The following is a 22,822-nucleotide window of genomic DNA, read 5'->3' as shown; positions in this document are numbered from 1 at the left end:
CTCTCTCCCAACTGTTGGCTTCTGCTTTCGGTTATCTGTGTCCTCATATAACAGCGCAAATATATAGCAGCTCAAAAAACGGGACGAAACAAGGAAATGTTCTGCTAGCTGCCATTCTTGTACTGGCTGCTACATAAGGCTCTTTTGTGTTCATTTGAAATTCAGTGTGACCCCAAAGCCCCACGCGGATATATTTCGTGTTTCAAATTCTTGTGAAATGTGGCAGGCGGCCCGCCGCCATTCGGCGGGCGACTCTGCTGGCTCTGCGAGCATTTTTGACACTGGAGTGATTCGAGTATTCGCGGCTTGTTTAGCAAATAACTGGCTTACTTGTTTGCCAAATGAGTGTTTCAAGATACATATAGAGCATTCACCAGTACCGCATGTGTGCGATATTCTATCATTGAGGAACGCGCCGTAGTAACTTCAGTCGTACTTATCATTATACAACTACGCGATGGTCTACTCCTTTGCAGAGACTAAGTCTTCAGTTACGCGAGCTCTACTTATTTAAAATAGGTATATGAAAGAAATAGCGGCTCTAAGTATAGCAGTGGACGCATTTTCTAGTAAATTCCCGCCTGGGTGGTGGCCATGTGCTCCTTGAACCACACATGAAGTATACAGGGCCTGCGTATTGGATTGCAATGCTCAGCTTGTAACCCGACAACCCCGCCTGCAGAGCGCATCCACTCGGGCATATCGGCGCTGCTGTTGCTGTCGCCTGCTGTCTATGTTTGTCTTCCTATGTTCGTAATGTTTTCAATGGGCCTAGTAAGCAGCGAACAGAGCGTCCATATTTCGGCGCGAGTTAGTGCGATCACTGGACTGAAACAGAAGTGCTTGGCGCGTCGTCAGCAAGAGCGGACGCTTGAGGAAAAAATGTGCGATGAAGAAAAGTGAAAATGTAACCCAGTTAATTGTTTTCAGCACAAACTTAATATTATTCATATTGTGATTGTACGTGAAGTGTTTTCTCGCCATTTTTTACTTTTTTTCTAATACTTCTAGAGCGACAACGAAGTAAGAAGCGTCGATACGATTTGCCATATGTGAGAATGTCCATGTGCAGACCCACATTTAGCGCTCAATATCACAGTTTTAATTTAGGTCATCAATGTTAAATTGTTTAAGCGAAAGTATGTGCGGCGACGCTTCGTATTTGTATAGCTTAAACGGCCTAGTTTATTTTTCGAATGGAGCGCGCTCGCCATAGTCGATCTGGGTAACATATGAGTATTAATAGGGCCGATGCTTATAACTCATTAATTGCATGGCATCTTACGCGTGTCCTGCGGTAATTGTTTTTTTGAAGCTGCGGTTGTTAAAACTGATACACTCAGTGGCAAAAAAATTCGCTAAAACTTTCGAAATTCTCTTCACCTAGATCAGTAGGAATCGCCACGTGAGCAGCCGCGGAAGAACCTAGAACATCACCGAATAGATTACAAAAAATAGCAACCGTTGCCTATGCACGATATATAACAAATCATTTTGATTATTTCTAATCTCCCGGTCAGCGTGGAGAACACCGCCGCCGACGTGGCGGACCGGCGACCGATGCCGAACTTGATATTTTACCCCATCGACCTATCGTCAGTGTCAACTAAATTTGTCACACTATACATGTGAATAGATTACAGTGCTAGGTTAAAGGCAGTGGAATATAGTGTTACAGAACACGTGTCATCCCAAGCAACATCAATAGCTAGTTGGACTTAAAGCAAACACGACAGTGACCAGCCCTGCGGAACTATAATTAATTAGACAAGTTTCCTAAGCATTTAAAATAGTGAAGATAACATGAAAACATTGATTATAACACTGCAGTTAACGAATCCAAATAAAAAAATGAGCCTGCCAACCACTAATGCACTTTAATATGAATGCCCACAGAATATTTCCAGCCACATTCTAATTTGCATATAATATTGACCAGTAGCCAAAATAGACGAGATAGAGTTGACTAAATTGCAATCCAATTCATCTGACTTTGGCGGGACATGGTAACAGCTGACAATATTGTCCAGTTGTCCAGCATATGCCATATATATAGCTAACGCCAATGGGTAACGGCTAAAGCTGTTCAATGTAGTCATCCTTATCAAATGGCAACGCCCATATCTTTGATGAGTAGGTATTGCAATGCATATGTGACATTGGCTGGGCCAGTATACAGTATTGTGCAACATACCCAAGCAGCACACCAGCATTGGTCCAACAATGGTTCATCACTGGAAAAGAATGGCATCAATATTGGACTGATATTGGCATTTGGGCATTTTACTACATTCTCCATTCTTGGCCCATCTTTCGTTCCAAGATTGGGCCAGTGTTCAACCAAGCTGGAGCCACCAATGCAGGCACAATATTAGACTTTCCATTCATGCACCATGATTCTTGCCAATACTGACCAGCATTATACCATCATTGTATTACCAATATTTGTTTAATACCAGCTATTCCATTGATGGCCCATTGTCAATGCCAATATCATACCAATGGTTAGCCATTGCAGGTGCACTGGCTACTCCATTCATGCCGCATATTGTCGATGCCAATATTATTCCAATGGTTTATGGGTACACCGGCTACTCCATTCATGTACCATTGATGATGTCAAGATTACACATTTTGTGGCACTGCCTGTGCAGGCCATAAAATGCAGCCTTTTTCATTCTAGCCATATTCGTGACAGCACATCGAACTTGCTGGGACAATAATGGCCTTTCAAATAGGAGTGGCCATAATAATTCAAATTGTCGCTCATGAGCAACCACTAGATATCCACAAACAAGGGCATGGTTCACAAAAAGATAATATTTATTGCAATTGTTACTATAGACGGCAGTTGTTACTAGCCAGCGCTGAGGGCCCACACAGCAGCAGTTAGCGGGGCAGTGGCAGGGTTGGTCAGGGCAGGGCGGGCTCTCGGGAAGTGGAAGGGGCCAGGGAGCTGGAGGGCACACTCATAGGCGTAGTGAGGGGGCTGACCCTGCAATTGCATTCACAGGTGGCATGCCTGGTTCGCCAGGGGAGGTTTCAGCATAACGCCTTTTTCTTCCACCCCCCCCTGTCACAGGAACCAGGCAGCCACCTGCGAATAAATGCGTGTGCCTCCAAATCGTCCACCCCAACTTTTTCGCAAATGGCACCTGCACAAAAACAATGAGGAAACAAAATTTACAACACTATTACGAGGCATATAAAATCGCACGCATTATTTTAGGAAGATGTAGAAAATTCCAGGATTCATGTACCGAAATTCATGGTCAATGAGAAACACTATACTGATGAGTTCCAGATTAGTTTCAGCTACCTTGGGTTTATTAGGATGAAAGACGCACATACATTGCATAGCATGTGCCCTGTTGCATTTTGATCGCCTCCACAGCAATACGGCTGAGACAGCCAGTGTTTCATCCCACACTATGAATTAGTGCTTGATTGTCGGCTGTCTCCGCATATGACTTGCGCGCTAGTTTTTTGGCGCTCCTACGCTTTCTGCGATGTGCAAACAGTTTATACTAAATATCGTTACCAAGAGAATGTTCGGCGACCATTTGCATTTTTTTTTAAATGGCTAGATATAATATACACAAGCGATCTAAGCCCACGACTGTTGCACTGGCCGCTGGTTAGCTGATATACGCTTTTGACTGGTTTTGTGGGTAGTTCACTTAAACGGGAGCTCACTTAAACGGGTAGCTCACAGGTGCACCATTTTTACACATATACTGCTTGTCCAAGCAAATTTGATCCAAGGGATAAAAAAAACATTTCGGAGGCAGGCAAAGGAAACCAGATATATATTGCTGGAAGCTACCTTGAGCGCCACAGAAAAGGTTTTGTTTGGAATTATTAATTGACATTATTTACCTAAATTACTGATTAATGACTTACACAATAAATGGTGTTGCTACTTTGAAGAGTACCGGCACAAACCACGTTTGATTTTTTGTGATAAAGAACCCTCACGTCTGCATTTTGAACGCCAGATACAATAGGAAACCACGAAAATACAGAAATCTGATTCCCGGACAATACAATTGAGGACTTGGCTTGGCTCGACAGCCTTGTGTAGCGTTAGACCTACAAGTTGCCTATGGTTTCTTCGTCCGCGCCAGCACATCGTCCAACAAAACTGTATTTGTATTTTACAGCTGAAAAATACTGTTAAACTCATTTATATCCTTACCGCTTTGTAGTCATCCGCATTGCAAAGTTCGGCGCGCTCATTGTAACTCGAGCCTTCATGTGCGCCAAAGGGCCGACGCGAAGCAACCATCGCCAGCATATCACCCTTACTCATGCATGGGGCTAGCAATCATAGCGGCAGGTTGTTTGGTCCGCTCAAAATCATGTTGTGAGCAGCACAATTGAGGTGCGCGAATGGGCTGGTAACGGTTTCGGTATCTACATAACCCGGAATTTATCTGCAGCTGGAAAAAAAGGTACACATGAGGTTTCTAACCGCAAATATTGAAACAGGGGTTTCCGAACGTGCTCACCGACTCTGTAAGTCCTATTTATTGTCTAAAGTGAATATTTAGTACTTGAAGCGAATAACCTCACTTCCCTACGTACAAAATAAAAATTTTCTGCGCTGTCCTAAGTGGCTGCCAGCAATGCACCTCCGGTTTCCATCGTCTGTTTCTAATGGTTTATTTATAACCCTTGGCTCAAGCTATGGGGCGCAGCAGGTGTAATGTAGCTGGAATAAAACCTGCAAGAGATCATATATATGGGTAGATTTGTAAGGTTTACAGATTTCACTTACAAATTCTACAGGAATCGCGTCACTGCGGCCTTTCTTTAAAATTGACACGTAATAGCGCTATATTCGTGGCTAAAATGAAGTACTCAACGCATTAATTCAGCTTAGCAAATGCAGCAGTAACAGAAAGTGAAGGCTGGCGACACCTAAGGTGTGCCTAGCTTTCAAATTTTCTTAGATGGCACAACCGTTCGAAATATGGAATATTAAAAAAAGCCCTTTATATTGGCTTTCTCACAGCGTATTATGGGTGCCTTAGATAAGAAACATAATCGAGGTCCCATGGCCACCTTTCGTTTCCAATGAAATTCTTATATGTGGTGGGCAAATATCTAGACACAAAAGAATTAACCTTAGTTTTCAAGATACGCGTAGTTTCCTCGAAAAAAAACAATTGTATGGTATATCTCTAGAGGTAGAAAACGCTGTTTTTGCCATTTCAAAATGTTGCAAGTTTGGATACCATGATTTTGTCATCTACTCTTTTTTACTCACTAAATATATGCAGGTTTTATATTTACAAACACTATTAGAAACCTATTTTGTTTTTGCAGTTGAGCTATTAAAAAATCGCAAACTTTTCTTCAGGAGCGATACGCTGCAAAAATATTCATTTTTAACCTTATGTACTGGCATATGATGCATTAGGTTGGTTGCACTAAATATGTTTTCACTTCCTGACGCATGTTCTTAATTCCAGGCAGTATCTGGAGCTCCAGACCACTAGGTGTGTTCTCCACAACGCATCAAAATTGCTCAGAATTCGAAAACAGCAGTAAAGGGCCAATTTGCTGCAATTAAAAAAAGATCATCTTCGATTTTCATTCAAATCCCTCTCAAAAATCTTCAGTACCTCAAAAATATCACGGACTAAAAAGTGTTGCGTTATACTATTTAAAAATATAACATTAAATATTAAACCGAGTGCTTGTGCTGATAATGGCCAAACTCAGCCTGCATTCTTGCAAGATCCGAATATCTTGGCACAGAAACTATTTCTCTAGATTATCTAGGTTCCATTCTTTATTTCTGAAAAAATTTGAAGCTCTAGATTTGTGTGTGTATCTGCATATTATTTTGAAATGGGACAAAAGTAAGAAAATGGTAAAATAAGGAAAACTGATTAGAATTGAAGAAACGGCCGCAACATCAATTTTTATCAAAATCTGTGGGAACAATGTAAAGTACTTTGTTAATTTGAGTCAGTAAATATATTGAATTCTGCAAAATGTAATATTAGAAATATAAAAATGCTTGTTTTTGTTCTATAGATGTGCTTATATGGCTCCCCCTTATGGAGTAGGCATCAAAACTTCAATTTATTATTTGCTGAATTTAGTTACATTTTACCTTAAGTAAAATTTAAAACCTTGTCAGCGTTTAAACACCCTTTTTCTGCTTCTGGGACAAATACTTAATATAGCTTAAAATGGTATTGATTCACTATTTCTTTCAATTTCATGGCAGAACGCAAGTGAAGGCTGAACTTTTTCTCTGTCCTGCATTCTTTTTTATTGCTAGGTGCAATAGTATTCAATCTAGGTTATTAATATATTATTCCATTTCTCAGCTTTGACCACCACTAACAATACTATATTTTTGAAGATGATTTTTCAATGTGTAATTTTTATAATTACAATCACAAGCAAATCACTTTCCAGCATAATACTTTTGGTGGCGTTACAGAGAACACACATAGCAGCTTAGAGCTCCAAATTCTGCCTTAAATTAACAATATGACCTGCGTAATAAACACAGAATGTTTTAGTGCAAACAACGCAACGCGTCACGCCAGTATGTAAGGTTGAACGTTAACATTTTTGTAGCCCGTTGTTCTTGAAGCAAAGTTTGCGATTTTTTACTAAATCAACTGCATCAATGAAACAAACTTTTAATACTTCTTATACAAGTAAACGTTACCCAAATGCGGTGAGTAAAAAATAGTGGATGACAAAATTTTACGCAACCAGCCGGCCTCCAAACGTGCAACTTTTTGAAACGACAAAAACGGCGTTTTCTAGCTTTAGTGATAGGCGTTTTTTTTTCGAGAATACTACGCCGCATCTGGCAAACCTAAGGGTCATTCCTTTGTGTCGAGACATTAGCCCACGACATATGAAAATTTAATTAAAAAATATGGTCATGGCACCACGATTACTGTTCCTGTCCGAAGACATCCATATTTGTTTTCATTTCGTCTCTTCAAACAGGCTGGTTTAGCCAATGCGGTGAATAAAAATATCATCGCATATATTAAAGATTTTCACGCTATATGTTATACCTAAAGCTACCTATATTGTCACAACTGTCATACATTATTTGTAGCTGAAACAACACCACAAAAGGGATTCGATTGCAAATTGTTCGCTAGTTAAATAGACGTACGAGATGACACACGTATACTTTGTAGAATACAGTTTAGGAAAGAGCAGATACAAACTACAGGCGAATAATGCTATGATATGGAGCATATGTATTACTCCGGTTAACAGTAAAAAAATCAACTTTTAACATATTAATATATTCGACAAACTATTGCATGCTCACATAGGAACACAATTAATGAGCTCATCCACGCATCTAATGTCTATGGGCATTAGATGTGTGGATGACTTCGTTTTATTCCAATTCGTGCGTCACTCAAAATAATTGAACGAGAAAAAAGTTAATGTCTACACAATTTTCAGTGAGTATAGCACAAATTATACTAAGGTGCTTCATATATGTCACATCACCTAGCAAGTGAAATGGGATAACAGAAGTAATCAGACTCTAACCCTGATCAGCATTTCGCTTTTGCGCCATCTTTGTAAGTTTTTAGGCAGGCTTTTCCACTGATTATCCTCTTCTTTATACCCCTGCCACCCACAGGACACAAATCTTCTGGGGGTACCGAACTGTTGGTTTTCGCACCAGTGATACAACTTAATCGATCCATTTATACGTAGGAAACACTCTCGATGCGCACCTAAAAAAAATGAAGGCATGTATGTGTAGGCGAAATCATTCACCGGCGATTTATTAATATGATTTGAACAATAAAATCAAAGGATCACACTCGAAGTAACAAAAAGTGGTGGAGAGATAGGAATTGAAGCAATGAAAGGCGGTTGCTTTCTGCAAAAAGCCAATAGCAAGAGGTCCACCGTCTATAAGAATAGGCAATAAAAATAAGGCATATTTAAAGGTGCATGCAGCAGTTACAGTGATGCAGTGCTACCTTTTTTTAGGCAGACTTTTCCGCTGATTTTCTTCTTCTTTATTGCCCTTCCAACCACAGGACACATATCTTCTGGTGGTTGTCGGTTTTCGCACCAGTGATACAACTCAATCGATCCATTTCTACGTAGAAAACGCTCCCGATGCGCATCTAAAAAAATGAAAGCATGTATGTGCAGGCTAAATCATTCACACATGATAAAACAATATGATTTGAACAATGAAATCAAATGCTCACACCCAGAGCAACAAGAAAGTGGTGGAGAGATAGAAATTGAAGGAATGAAAGACGGTTGCTTACTGAACAAAGCCTATGGCAAGATGTCCTGCGTCTATAAGAATAGGCAATAAATTAGGCAAGTTTATAGGTGCATGCAGCAGTTAAAGTGATGCAGTGTTACCTTCCTTTTTCACTGCAGTGATTGGTATAAATATTACAGCAATTGCTAGGCATCTCAGGTAACCCCATTGAAAACTTCATCCAAGGTACCGAGGAGCAGTGGCGTGTTATTTGCAGCTGTTAACGGAAAGACAGGCTATCCTATGTGTGCATGCGCATTTCCTCCTTTTTGTACCTTGAATAAAAGCGACTGAACAGTGAGTGTTGTAAGAGGTGCAGCGTCCCTAGGAATGGGGAACAAAATTAGGTTTTAGTAAACAGAGGTACAAAAAGAAGCAAATATGCCTGCAATAATAGCATGATGGCCTACCTTTTGATCAACAGCTGTAAACAACCTGTCACTGCCAGTCGGTTCTTTAGATAGGCTTATCAATGCCAGAGCTTAAAGCTAAGAGCAATATGAGTAATGTTTATTGCGGCCACGGCCGTAAAAAATTCTAGCGGAACACTCCATTACTGTAACTATTCAACCGTCCATTTATACACATCGTTCATTAAAGAACCATGCACATCATATTAAGTTGCTCTTTTCTACTTCCAAATGATTTCCTATAGAAATAGAATACGTGGATCGCTGCTTCGGTTTCAACATTCTTGCACGATGGCTATGGCGTGCACGTCATGCATACGGTACGGTACGTGAGGTACAAAGAGCTGTAATTGCCGAACAGGCGGACCTGACGGCCTGTCCCATTTCGCCTGAAAGTGCGCGCCGTGATCGAGCGCTTCGCGAGCAATATATTTCGGACGATATGGTTGCCTCATACCGGCCGTCAATGTTTTGTACAATGTGTCCCGCGTGCACGTTGTTTACTTTGCAGTGACAGGGACGCAGTGCATACACGGCTGATGTGCCTTTTTGCTTATATTGTTATTTTCCCCCGCCTTCGAAGCGCGTCTGCGAAATCGCTCTCCTATTGTCGCCGCTTTCTGATAACGCCCTCACCTGAAGGCGCGGGCTCAGAAGGGGGCGTCGATTAAGAAAATTTTGAAAAGGGGCTCACTTGCGCTGTTCACGGCTTTCAATTCCTCAATCAGAAGGGGGCGTCGATTAAGAAAATTTTGAAAAGGGGCTCACTTGCGCTGTTCACGGCTTTCAATTCCTCAATATGATATTAACCATTATAAAAGTGGAGGTTCATTATGACTTAATTATAGCCTAATCATCAAGCGGCATCATGCACATGTCTGCCCCACTGTAAAATTCGCTTGCACAGACGGCACGAACAGTTTTCAAAACTTCGTCTGTACATCTGAAAACAAAAAACTGCCCTTAACTCTTAACAAAATCCAAAAACTGTGTGAACATGGCTTTCTGCGCGCAGGAGAGAGGCTGTCAAAAATATATGTACAAAGCCGGGGACATAGTATCTGGTTTATAATTGATTGCGGCGCGCTGCACAGTCAAAAAACTGCGCAAATGGCTGCCTGCAGTGTTCTGTCACGTGTTGGTGGCATACACACCTGTTACGCACGGCTCCTCTATTTTCAGCGCAAACGCTATTCATATCGCAGCCAGCAAATAAGTCCACGCACTTGCTTGCATGTAACCCGGACGAAAATTCGCTTAGTTCTTGAAGTCATGCTTCACGCAGTTGTTTCGAGGAGAATACGGAAAGCGAACATTTGGGACTGGTAGGACATTATATAGAACCAATTATGAAGCAATGGCATGCTGCAAAGATATATACTCACGGTCTAAGATGACGGCGTTCACTGAGTCCGATAATGCCGATGGTATCCCGCCGTTGCTGTAATCCGTACTCCGGCGACATTTCACAGCTCAGCTATTCACTGATATGTAGTAAGCACAAACCGGAGCACATGGACATGTATAGGCGCAAGAGAAAATTATGCACAGCACAATGAAAAAGAAAATTAATGAGGGAAGAAATTAAAGAAAGGTTTAAGAAGCTGTCAGAAGTCTTGTAGCGTCTCCAACAAGCTCTGAAATGGACGCTTCGGGAGGGAGGAGGCCGCAGAGCAGCGCAGCTGGGGATGCTGTCTGTTGTGTCTTGCACGTAGACGCGTAGGCGAGGGGGAACAACGACCCGCTCAACCAGCGCGCGATTCCCGCCACGGTGTTGTGTTCGCAAGGGCTGCGCGTGGGAACGAAGGACCAACGACCCTCTCAACATTCCATTCCTCCTTTACCCAGCCCTCTTCTGCTTGCACCGGCCAGCCGTGACTTCGGACCGTGCCGATGAGCGGCCGCCAGCGCGCACCGATCGAGTCGAGTTCTAATAAATAGTTTTGTTTTGTGTGTTCGCAAACGCATTGTTTCTTCAAGCCAACCACGGACATAACATTTTCTAAAAAAATAGAAAGCCTCCCCATCTACCATCCACATTCTTGCGTAAATCCATACAGTTAGTGCATCGACAAATGCGCGCATCCCCTCCCTTTCGCCACCTATGATCGAACAAAGGATGGTCGTTCGACCTTTTATATTTACTTCAAAATATTATATATTGTTGCGTGATGACAGATTAATAATGTCAAAGAGGCGGAGTTCCGAGCTTCTCTTCTATTCTGGCCAACTTTGGTTATAGATTATACAAATTATCCTCAAGTTAGCTAGCTCAAAATTATCCGACTAAATATATACATGTTTTTATTTGTATTCAGTTAATGTTCGCTTTTCGGGTATGAGTAGATGTTTTTATAAAAATTCTCAACATCGGCCCAGGAAACGGAAATTTTCCTAATTTGCAGGCCTTTATTTCAGAAAAGGTTCATGGTAGAGCAGCAATAATTCGAGAATATGTTCTCAGCATAATTATCCGCAAACAGCTAAAGCTCATATTTTTATGACATTTGGATACAGAGATACGATCGCGCTAATTTACAGAAAACAGCGAACATTGAAAATTTTTATGAAAACAAAAACAATTTTCACATTGTTTAAACTTTTTCCACCTATTCTACACTACCTCAGCTTTCAAAACCATTAAAACACCTTGCATAATTTTGTTGCGCAAGTAATTATGGCCACATCGATAAAGCCTTTGTCCAATTATAGCGCACCGCACTGTTCTGAACATTCTACGGAATTTGTGAATTGTTCAAGGTTTTTAAATTTTGGCATATAATTTTGTAACAGGGAGAAATATATTTACAAAAAAGGATTCAAGATATATACATTGAGGAACAGCCAAGGAGCCAGGCTACGAGGGCCGCCCATTCGACTCACTTCTTTTTCTTAATCCTCCACAAACGAGCGCGCCACTTCGTCCTCATCATTCTTCAGCTGTAACAATATTTCTTCGCTCATGTTTTGTCTCGAATTCGCAAATCGATGGTGACAGACACAGCAATGAATGATTCAGAATCAATTTTGTGCGCGTCGAGGTCCTGATGTGCTGTGGCATCAGGCAACACACAGACGTTTTTCGCAGTCACCTTCACCTTAACTCGGATTGCACAAAAATACGATAACGTTCAATGAGCAAGCAACGTATTCCAAATCATTTTAGTAGAATGAAAGAATTGGAAAGGGCATGGAAAACTGCCTCATTAAACAGTGTTTCTAGGCTGCATTCGTTTTTTCGAATGACTCGACAGCGCACATTGTTTTCATTCCTGTACAGTTTTTTTTTTATTCCTTTGCCACCGCCTAGCGCGGTTGGAATGGTCAAACTCTAAACTAATAGGCGGAAAAAACTATTTTTTTGTTTATTGGCGATATATATGTCGTGCGCCATATAAATGTACCGGGGCCTTCATGCTCGCAGTCTGCACGAAAAACTGTCTTTTTTTTACCACCGTGTGAATGCCCAAAACTAAAATGGTAACCTCGCGAGTCTTCCGGCTTTTCATTTTTCAGTGATTGCGTCTAGAAAGTACACACATCGTATTCGGTCCTTTCTCGAGGTAAACAGACGATGCTGCGCGTAGTTCCTTATGGATAATACAGAAGCACTAGAACAAAAACATCGCTGAGAAAATGGTCATTTGTTCCTTCAACTTGAGGCAACGTTTCCCTTCTCGGCAATGAAAAAGCTACCTTCTAATCACTAATTTAATGTCACATGAACATGCTATGGCGACACGATTTCGTTTTTATGCGCGTTCTCACTGAAAACTGGATTTGTACTATAGGTTAAGTATAGATGCAGGGATGTCGTCCAATACAGGCATATTGGGTCGTGAGTGCTAGCTGGTCTGGGGTATACATATGTGGTCGCACGGTCGTGCTATCATTAGATATGATTGTGCGACAAACGTATGTGCCTGCGACGAAATCTGCATGCATGCCAATAGGCTAAAACCGTAAACACATATAGCTGACCCCCAAAGGTGCGCCGCATATGAGCGCACCGAAAAGACGAATCCAGACAGTTGCAGCGGTACATGCTTGAATGCGTTATACTAATTGTCGTCCCGTACGTGGTATTCTGTGAGGTCCGAACGATCGGCTGAAATGTTGTCGGAATTAAATGCCGCGGTTTGGCGTCCAGCGCACGTGTATTCAACCATAAAAATGGAGAATTTGTTTTGATTGAATGGTCGACGGAAAATATTCACTTCGGCAGCCCATTAAAGCTGCGTTTTTAGGATGGCAATGACAATTGCGAGATCAGGGGACAAAGTGGTCCATCGTGGGCAGTTTTCATACAGGGATAGCTAATACCGGAAAAACACAAGACAAATTGCAATGGTCCATTACAGCCAGTTTAAAACAACGGAACGGTCAACGTCGGAAGAACACAGGACACCTTGGTCCATTGTAGCCAGTTTTAAAAACTGAACGGGCAACGCCGGAAGAACACTGGACAACATGGTCCATTGTAGCCAGTTTTAAAAAAGGAACGGCCAATGACGGCGGAACACAGGACAACTTGGTCCATTGTAGCCATCTTTAAAAAACTGAACATCCAATACTGGAAGAACAGAGGATAACATTGTCCATTGTAGCCATGTTTAAAAACCGGAACATTCAATGCCGGAAGAACACAAGACAACTTGGTCCATTGTAGCCAGTTTTAAAAAACGGAAAACCCAATGACGGAGGAACACAGGACAGCTTGGCCCATTATAGCCAGTTTTAGAACTCGGTGCGACCATTATTGGAGGAACAACGGGAATCTCGGTCCAATATAGACATTCTGTATGTACGGCAGTGCCAATATCGGGAACTCACTGTACATCTTAGCCCAAGCTAGCCAGTGTTGGCTACTGGCAGCGCCAACACTAGGGAGCATTGGCTAGACTGGGCCATTGTTGGACATTGTGTTGACTGGCATGTCCTATGTTGGGGACATGCTGATTAGGCTGGCCCAATGTAGGGCCACTGTTTGCCGTCGTACTTACAACATTGGCCCAATGCTTCGTGCTGCCTGGGTATGGCATATATATTGGCTGACGTCAGTGGACGGACGGCTAACACTTTCCATTATACCATTAGTCATCCCTATTCAACGGCAACGGCAAGACCGGTGATACGCTGCATATCCAGGTCCATTATAAAGAGCTTAATATAATGGCAACACCGATATTGTGGGAGATGTGAATATGACAGGCCAGTGTTGTTTTTATTATAATCAGGCGCTGCCAATATTACTTACCAATGTATAGTACAGAGCCAGTGTTAGCCGTGTTGTAGAATGGCACAGCCAGTATCAGCGGTAAGGATGGGCCTACATGGGGCTGCTCTTTGCCGGCTCACTGACTATATTGGCCCAGGCTCTTGTACTGCCTGAGTATATACCTACATACATACATACATACATACATACATACATACATACATACATACATACATACATACATACATACATACATACATACATACATACATACATGCATACATCCGTCTGTCCGTCCTTCCATCCATCCACTCCTCCAATTTTCTATCCATACACCTGTCCGTCCGATCGTACGCCCATTCATCTATCCATCATTTTAAAGGCCCACTGTCCACCCTCCGGTCGAAAATATTTTCTTCCCCGGTGACTGTGAGACTTCGCCCCTAGAACGCAAGGCCGCAAAATGTTTTTGAAAAGAGTAACTAATAACGCAGTTACAACCACCTCAATCACCCAATTCTGTCATGCCTCTCTCCTTCTGTTCCCTCGCAAAGGTTTTTCACTCTCCTGCCCGAGGCCGTCTAGCCTCCGCAAGACAAATTCCCCTTCCTCCTCCGCGTTTGGCGGGGGGTGGGGCGTGGCACTCCGTGAGGGCGAAAAAAAGAACGGCCGAGGGAGCGCGCGCCGCTGGATTCAGTCTGGCCGTGGCGAGGGAAAAGCTCGCAGCGAGCGGTAGACACCCATCCTTCTCCCGTCAGTCAGCGAGACCGACCAATGGACGTCGTTCGCGGTACGTACGTCATTACTGGGGCCCGTCGGGCCAGCGCAGGAAACGGGGAAGCTGGCTTCCCAAAGGAGAGCATGAGAGAGCTTTGAATTGTATTTTCGATGCTTTGCGGCGCGCGTGTCACTAGCATTTTGCACAGACTATCTCCAGTACCTGATCGAAACACTGGGCTCCTTTGCTTAAAAGGGCCTTCCCTGGACAGTGGCCCTTTAAGGAAGAGAATCCAGCAATGTCGCATTTGCAGCCGCTTGGTAATGCAGAAAAGTGTGCAATATTTTTCCTAATTGTAATACCAAACTTATGCTGTAAATCTGAGCAGAGATTGCAACTGCCTCAAAAATATTTAGGAACAGCGAATGAGTGATGTAAATGTCACTTGGCATAATCGCCAGCAGAGCGTCTTGCTAATGGGGCGGGCGCTTGCGAAGTTTTTCTTCCACTTACACCGAAACTCCCTCTGAAGCTTCAACTTTTTGCATGCAGAGGTAAGGAAAGGTGATAGTCTCAGGTTTGCATGCTTGCATGATCTTGTGCTGCACTTGAAAGTTTCATTCCAGTATCTTATCTACATATTTACTAATGCAGAATTCTGCCACCGGGCACTAAACTACCAATCAAATCAGTGCGCAGAAACGAGTAACGCAAACATAGTTTGCAGTCCAAATGCCGCGCGTTCGGTTTTCTCTCCATGTCCACAACATATTGCATTTGGGACGATGAAACGATGTTCCCGTAAAAACAAAACTAAAAACGGCTGTACTCATCGAGAAAATGAGCGACATATGTTGAGCAGTGAGAATGACGTTTTTCATGCGTTTTTCATGAGTTGAGAGATTGGCAGCAGGATGCCGCATGGACCGTAATTACCTATGCGAAAAACACTGCGCTCTTTTTGTACGTTACCCAAAAAGTTTGAAATATGGCATGGATAAAGAGGGGCATTCGAAGCAGCTAAAAAGCTTTTATTTTTCTCGTCTTAAGGTTAACAGATTGTCACAACAAATTCGGTGTTGGTCACAACAGATGAATAAAAATCGCAATAACACTCATCGAGCTTTCGAAATTAGTTCCGTCATTTCTTTGCCGACAACCCAAATGACTAGAAAAGTATGAATTTGTCCATTCGTTGCTACTATGGGACAACAGTACTGATATTAAGCGCGAAGGCGTTCTTACGAAGAGCGCAGCTTCCCAGCCCCAGCCAAAAAGAAACATCAAGTAATTGTGTGTTTTTGTGGCTCTAGGAAGAAGGCAAAGAAACTTCACGGGCCTGTTACTGGCTTTGTAGCTGAGCCACCTCCCCAAGTAGCTCGCCGTCAATGGACCGCCATTAGCCCATTATTGGGGGAAACCGGCCCCAATATTAGGCCCAATAAAGCGTTTCATTGGGGTGCCATCGGTGCCAAGATTTAATTCAATCTACTAGACTGGCTTTCCTACAATGGCCACCAATGACAGACTAGGTTATTTATTAGTATGCAGCCCCACTCGACAGCTACCCAATATCTTCCACCCAAGCATACCCCCTGGCTCTTATACAACATACATCGAGCCACTCTCATTGGCCATCCAAAACTTAAACCAAGCTTACTCACTGGCTTTTAAGAACTGCTATCCGGCTAGGCTCATCAGCTTCCCAGCATTGCCCACCCAAGCTTTTCCTCTAGCTTTGCATCATTCGCATCCAGGCAATCTCATTATTGTTGAATGTTGTTTTTTCTGACTATTTTTTTCTTTGATGGGTGTTACGGTGCAGAGGCAGCTAAGGCCATGATGCGCCAAACACAGGGTGGAGTTTGTTTTGTGCAGGTATTTTACATGCAGCTAATAATATATATACAGCATCCGGAAATTATACATGCATACACACAAAAAGCCAGAATTGTATGTTTCATGGATATTTATTAGGTGCGCATGTGGTACATAGTGAAAAAACTATACGCATAATTCTTTCAGACTTCCAGGACTTCACCTCTTGTTGGGTCCATTGTCAAGGTATCGGCAGATTCCAGGTTGCAGGAGGACGCCACAATAAAGGCAGCTTCAGGTGTCTGCAAGCCAGCATCTCTAGTATGCTCCTTTTGATCTCGATTATAAGGACAGCCCCTTTCAGCGCTTGCCGATGTATGCTCGAGCAGCTTGCGCGTCACCATCTTCTCTTTCGTACAAACATCTGCAAGCGAAGACAAAAATAAGAGACAATATTAAGCAGAATTGCTTTTTAGTACAGCTTGTGCAAACTGTTCATAAGCAGTAAAATTTGCCACTGCTACAAAATTAGTTTGTCCAAGTCCGTGTGTTGAATTTGGAATTCATGAAGAATGCATATTTTCTGTTTGGTGCAATAGAATTTAAGCAAAAGCTTGTCTTACTCTCTGAGTAAATAAACAGCAGATAAGCACATTCTGTTCATCTTAATTATCAGGTGCTAACGACTGAGAGATTGCTTAATTTGCAGGTAAAGCGCCGCAATATATAAAAATAGATATCTTACCGGTCGTAAAACACAGCCTGCATGCAGCGTCAACCGAAGCAGTCCAAGAGGAAATTGGCACACAAAGGTCCGATCCTAGTGATCCTGAGTCTTTACTCCTGCAGTGAAGTGCAGCAACAAGGCAGCCAAATAAAGCACAAAATGCTCCCGAAACCCTACTCCGATATGAATTTATATTTTAAAATTAAGGGTCAGTGGTACTCACACTGAGTTGCAGACGGTTATAAGATCCGCGAGACAAGACGAGACATGTTGTGGTTGTACTGTTTATTCTCCGAGTGCAAGCGGAGCTGCAGCAGCCGCCACGAGGCGCGCACCTGCGTTGCGAGGGAAGAGCGAAGAGAGAGAGCGCGCCGGCGCCAGCGGCGCCAGTCGGGGGAGTGCGGCAGGGCTGTCTGCATGGTTTCATATGGCACCTGGAGTTGGAATTCTACGGATGTTCACTTCCCGCATCTGAGGCGTGGGAACGAAGAGCACGTACGCTGCCACGGCGAAGGCTCTTCGCCACGGCGTGGCTCTACGCTGCCGTGGCTCTACGCTGCCACGGCGTACAAGACCACCTACGGCGCAATACAGTCGGTGCTGGCGCCTTGTAGCGGAGTCAGCTAGCGTACATGACGAAACGGTGCAGCACTTGACTTCACTAGCACAATCTCTTCGACCCCTGTTTTCCAGTATTTGATCTTTTCTTTCACCACGCAAAGGCAATAGTGCATAATAAAGCATTTATGTATCTATTTCCAACCATAGACAAAATTTTTCAGGAGGTGGATGTAAAACCTCATCGCTACGAATTGAGACGGGCTGACAGCCTGTAGTATATGTGGTTTTGAAGGTGCCTATTGCAGATTGGAGAAGTGTGTATGCTTGTATACTGCGCCGTATTGTGTTACTATACATAGGCAGTGACAGTTCTGAGCTAAAAAAAATTATGCGTCTGTGTTGTTCGATTTTATCGACGAGGATGATGATGTATTCTTAAACATTTTAAAATGTATGAGTGGCTCTACGCATCACACTGAAGACGTATAGAAGGAATTGTAGGGTCTATAACTGCCGCGCGTTCCACCTCTGTACTAAATTTCTTCACAGCTGAGAACAGCGCAACAGTCGGGCATTTCTATGCGTTTCGTAGACGGCATAAGCCACGCGTCCGACTCGATGGCAACATTGCACGAAGCATTCCCTGCTTGCATGCTAGTGCCACCCAATAATTCATTTGGGTGCTTTCTAAATGTTTTGGCTCAAGAATCTAACTTTATCTCATGGCATGGGTTTGTCAAGAAAATGAAGCCTTACGCCAGCAGGGGTCTAGGCACCGGAGCAGTAGGGGAGGACCCTATACCAACTGTGCCCTCACAGCCTAACCCAATTTTCTTTAACAAACGTTCCCTACTACTATATTGTTGTTGATGTAAAAAACATACTTGAAAGCCATCGCGAAGGACGCGACAGTATTGATCGGGACGTTAAAAATATATAACGATATACAGGTTGAGAACTGATCGTTAATATCTGCAAGCCAAATCCGGCCAACACATGTCATGACATGTGCAATGTTTTTGCAGCCGTCAAAACTCAGTGGACAATATCGACCACTATAACCCAGTCATATTCATTGTTGTAAAGTCCCCAAAACTTGCGGGGACACATCGACCACTGTATGCCAAAATGTATTCAATGTAGATAAGCCAGCTACACTAACAGGATCTTATCAATCAATGCATACAATGATGCATGCATTGTTGGCAAGTCATTGCAGCTGCCCATAAATTATCGACCACCGTAATCCATGTGGATGCAATATTGGGGAGCCATCTCTACTAGTAATAAATATTGACCGTTGTATGTCTGTAAATATTTCGAATTGACAGACCATCAATGATGGCGAGAATCTTGATTAAACTATGTAAAGATGTATGGTTTTTGCAAGACAATACAATTAGTCAGGCAGAATCCACCACTGTAATTGCAGATATACAATGTTGGGAAGCCAAGACGACTGGCGGGAGGATATCGAAGAATGTATGCCAATATACATTCTATGCTGACAAGCAATCAATGCTGGCATTGCAATTTTCACCAATATATGCTATGATAGGCGCAATGCTGGCCAGTCGGCACAGATCATTGGGCGATATTGCCCACTAGAACCAACAAGTATACCTTATTGGGAAGCCACTAAGACCGGTGGGATAACAAAAACCAGTATATGCCAAGATATAATAAATGTCCACAAGCCAGCTATACTGACAGGACAATAATTACCATTGTATGCCATCATCGACCATTTTATCTGCATAATGCCAGGGGGCGCTCGGAGTGAAGCGGTGGCCTTGTGGTAGAGCATCCGCCTCGCATTCGGGAGGTACGGGGTTCGATCCCCAGTGCCGTCGGGTACCCACCGGTTTCAAATGGGTACAAGATTTCTCCCGGCCTGATGCTCGGCTCTTCTGGGGTGAAATGCTTGGCAAAAGGGGCCATGAACCAAAATGTTGGTTCAAGAACCTTGCAGAACGTTGCAGTGAATCGGCTCCGGACTCGCAGGACGTACCTAAACCTTGGACCGTGTAATTCCACCTGTTCCGGCTCTGTTAACCTAGCCCCAGTCGCCAACACCATGAGAAATCTTGTGGAGGTGAGGTGTGATCTCACGTATCGCTACGCTAAGCAGGAGTGCTGGTCATATATTCGAGAAAACGCCTGTTCACCGCACTAGCCGCAGGCAACGAGGCCTAGAACCTGAGTTTTCCCCCTCGGGCATGACTGCCGGTAGCCACGACGTCATCGCAATGCCTAGCGCGACCCGCCCCCCCCCTAGCGCGACCCCGCATCCCAAAGCCCTTTCATGGGGAAACCTACGAAGACTTCGATGACTGGTTGCAGCACTACGAAAGAGTAGCTACATTCAACCTCTGGGATGACGCCGCACGGCTTCGAAATGTATACTTCAACCTCGAGGATGGCGCTCGAACGTGGTTCGAGAACCATGAAGAGCAGCTGTCTTCTGGATGGATGGATGGATGGAATAAAGGAGCGTCCCCTTTGAAACGGGTTGGTAGCAGTAGCTATTATGCTCCTTTTTCTCTATATATCTTAATTATTGATTTAGAATGAATAACTAAACCATCATTCTATTTACTAAATTTTGTTCCTACATTACTAGCATTATGTCACTTCTCTGCTTTTGAGCCACCAATCTTCCAGTCGTTTTTTGCTAGTTTCCACCGCCGGTTTATTCACCCGGCCACTGTTATCTCTAAACCCCAGAGCTTCAGGAACAGTGATTGCGCCTGCACCAACTTCCGGATGGATACCATTGCATTCGAGTCTAATATGGTCAATTGTTTCATTGCAGTTTCCTCATACAGCACACGCGTCATCTCCATTGTTAAATTTCTTTTTGTAGCTGCATGTTCTAAGGCACCCTGATCTAGCTTCAAAAAGTAGGGCACTGCCTCTTGAGTTACCAAAGAAATCTTCCTTCCTGATCTGCATTTTCCACTTTCGGTATAATTCCACACTCTGTTTCTTTTCCATCGAATTTATCCAATTTTTACCTGCTGTGTTTTTCACCTGTAGCTTAATGCTCTTCATTTCTCCGTCCTTGTTACTAGCATACTTACTAGTTAGTTTCCTAGTTCTTTTCCTCTGTTGTGAGGTAACGCTTTTTAGGTACAGGTATTTAAATACTTTAGCTGCCCATCTGTTACTGTCCAATTTCCTCAGGCGTTCCTCATATAATATTTTACTCTGAGCTTCCCGTACTTCAAAAGATGCCCAGTCCATATCTCCATGTACCGCCTCATTTGTGGTTTTGCCGTGGGCACCTAGTGCTAATCGTCCAACGGATCTCTGGTTTCTTTCTAACGTCGACTGTACCTCTGATTTTAGGCACAAAACCGCATTTCCGAAAGTAAGTGCGGGCACTATAATTCCTTTCCAAATACGCCTCAAAACCTCATACCTATTGTATCCCCACAATGCCTTATGCTTCATTATCCCGGCATTCCTTCGCCCTTTGGCCTTAAGTGATTGCTCATGCTTTCCAATGTACGCCAATCCTTCGTTTACCCATACCCCCAGATAATTATATTCTGCTACTTTAGGTATTTCAAGGCCTTGTATTTTAAGGCACTGATCAGTTGAGCCGTTGAAAATCATCAGACCCGACCTAACTGCGCTGAAACTGAAGCCTAGAGCGTCCCATTCGTCTCCGCAATACTTAACAAGAGTTTGCAATTCTTCCAGACTCTCAGCTAGCAGCACAATATCGTCTGCATACATCAAACCGGGGAGGCGCTGCTCTACCGTCTTTCCACCTAATCTATATGACAGGTTAAAACCTAGGTTACTGTCTTATATCCTCCGTTCTAGGTTTATCATATAAAGCATGAACAGCACCGGTGATAGAGGACAGCCTTGTCTTAATCCTTTGCATACTTTGACATCCTCCGTACTTCTTATCCCTTCCCACGTAATTTCTACTTTGTTATCCCGGTATATTTTCTGTAGAAACTCCATTATCTCATAACCGATACCTTCTTCTTTTATTTTTGTTCCACAGCAGTTCCCTGCTTACGTTGTCGTACGCCCCGTTTATGTCCAGGAAGGCCAAATACAAAGGTCTATTTTCCACTCTAGATATTTCGACGCATTGGGTAAGCACGAACAGGCTATAATCTAAGCGCCTACCATTTCTAAAGCCGTTCTGAAGTTCTCCGAGTATCTTGTTACTTTCAACCTATGCTTGCACCTTTAATTTCACCGCCTGCATGGCTAACCTGTACATAACAGATGTTATGGTAATCGGCGTGTAGGATTTTATGTGCATCCTGTCTCCTTTCCCTTTATAAATCAAATTCATTTTACTCTGCCGCCAGATGTCCGGAATTTGCTTATTCGTTATGACTGTTTCCAGCGCTTTTAACAACATTTCCTTACTTTTTTGACCGAGTTCATTAATCAGCTTGATCTGAATTCCATCCATTCCTGTAGATGTGTTTTTAGGAATACTTTTTTCTGCCCTTTCCAGTTTAGATTGGTCAGTTCTAAGCTGCTTTGTATTCTGCTACCTTGTGTTGCTTCCTGATTTGCGGAGATTACCCTATCGTCGCTCTTAAATGACTCCGCTATAACTGATGTAATGTAGTTCACTGCGTTATCTGCCTTTAAACAATTTCCCTCGTTATCTCGAATCCGATCCTGCTTTCTTTGATTCTTCTTCCCTAGCCAGCTTATATGGTTCCAGAATTTTCTTGCACCGCCTCTAGAGGCATCGTGTATATCAGCCATCCAGTGATCGGTGGACTGTCTTATTTTACTTTGGACGAGGGCCTGCACTTGAAGTTTCTTTTGTCGATATGATTCCCATTTTTGGGCGCTTTCCTCCTGAGATACGTGTGCTTTCTTTGCCATTCGGTGTTCCCTTGAAGCAGGCCGTCTTTGTTCAATAGCTTCCCTGATTTCATTATTTCACCATCTCCGTGGCTTCCTCCTTCCATTCCAGTGGTTTGCTACTTTAATCTCCTGAATTTTCCTCCTTATGAGTAGTTCTACCTGTTCATAATCCCAGTCTTCCCTGGGGCTTTTCTCTATTGCTTTCTCTATGTCTGCC

General features: G+C 43.1%; 1 long non-coding RNA gene across 1 annotated transcript; it reads right to left on the bottom strand.

The window, feature by feature from the left end:
• Positions 1–2,827: 2,827 nt before the first annotated feature.
• LOC146209613 (uncharacterized) lies at positions 2,828–10,309 on the bottom strand. The gene is made up of 3 exons (XR_014703461.1): positions 10,092–10,309; positions 7,998–8,147; positions 2,828–3,155 (listed from the first exon to the last, which is right to left on the bottom strand). It is a non-coding gene; the product is annotated as an uncharacterized LOC146209613 (long non-coding RNA).
• Positions 10,310–22,822: the final 12,513 nt, after the last annotated feature.

Source organism: Amblyomma maculatum, chromosome 1 (genome assembly GCF_055883805.1).
Source record: "Amblyomma maculatum isolate TAMU_Amacu chromosome 1, ASM5588380v1, whole genome shotgun sequence".
NCBI lineage: Eukaryota > Metazoa > Arthropoda > Arachnida > Ixodida > Ixodidae > Amblyomma > Amblyomma maculatum.
The sequence above is the reverse complement of the archived record's forward strand: the minus strand, read 5'-3'. Positions and strand labels throughout refer to the sequence as shown.